Genomic DNA, 913 nt, shown 5'->3' with positions numbered 1-913 from the left:
GTTTTGGTTTTCCACATGGTCTCATTATGGTTAAAAATGAAAGTAATGTGTTGTATCCTTTGAGGTAGGGTTAGCCCAGTGGTTCTCAAAGTGTGGGGCAGGCCCCACTAGTGGGGAATAGAGACATCACAGGTGGGGTGCGAGGAACAGGAAGACATTTGTTCTTTTGTGCCTATCTTTAATAATACCTTTCTTTTTTGACAAAAAAGATCATAGATTGAAAACAAAATAGCCACACACAAACATAAGTCATGTACAGACCGACATATTAATTAAAATAACATCTGATCCAGCGGACTGAGACAGGAAATGTAGACTAATGTGGAACCAAGATGTGAAAAAAGTACTTTAACATTGCCATTTTGCTGGGTTGATGGGGGTCAAAGTGGGGAATGACCGAAAACGTTTGAGAACCACTGGGTCAGTCTATTATAAAAATGCTGGAGTGTAAAACATTGGGAAAAAACTTATCTAGAATGGTGGAGTAGGCTACTTTTAATAATTGTCTATTGGTAGATGCTTAGGCCTAGTCTAGTCTACATACTTGGGCTACATTTTCATCTGGAGTTTAAGGGTAGGCTATCACTAGGCAAATATTTTACATTTCTGATATGGGTTATCAGATAAAGAACATCTCATAAGTTTTAACATAAAGTGTAAGGTTTTTGAAAACACCAAAGAACTCCGGTTAGCCTACACTTTCCTCAAGATTCTGCCAGGTGGCGTATTTTCATACCACAGACAGACGATCTAGTAATAATGGTGCGAGGGCCGTAAGAAATCCTGCAGTATTGCGTCACGACGAAAGTATCAACCCTTCATGTACTTTGAAGATAGTCATTGGATGATGAATACAACGCACAAGGACAAACCCGATACAATTGGTTTACCCAGCTGACAGTCAACACGGCGA

Source organism: Alosa sapidissima, chromosome 7, assembly GCF_018492685.1.
Source record: "Alosa sapidissima isolate fAloSap1 chromosome 7, fAloSap1.pri, whole genome shotgun sequence".
In the NCBI taxonomy this organism is placed as follows: Eukaryota; Metazoa; Chordata; class Actinopteri; order Clupeiformes; family Clupeidae; genus Alosa; species Alosa sapidissima.
The sequence above is the reverse complement of the archived record's forward strand: the minus strand, read 5'-3'. Positions refer to the sequence as shown.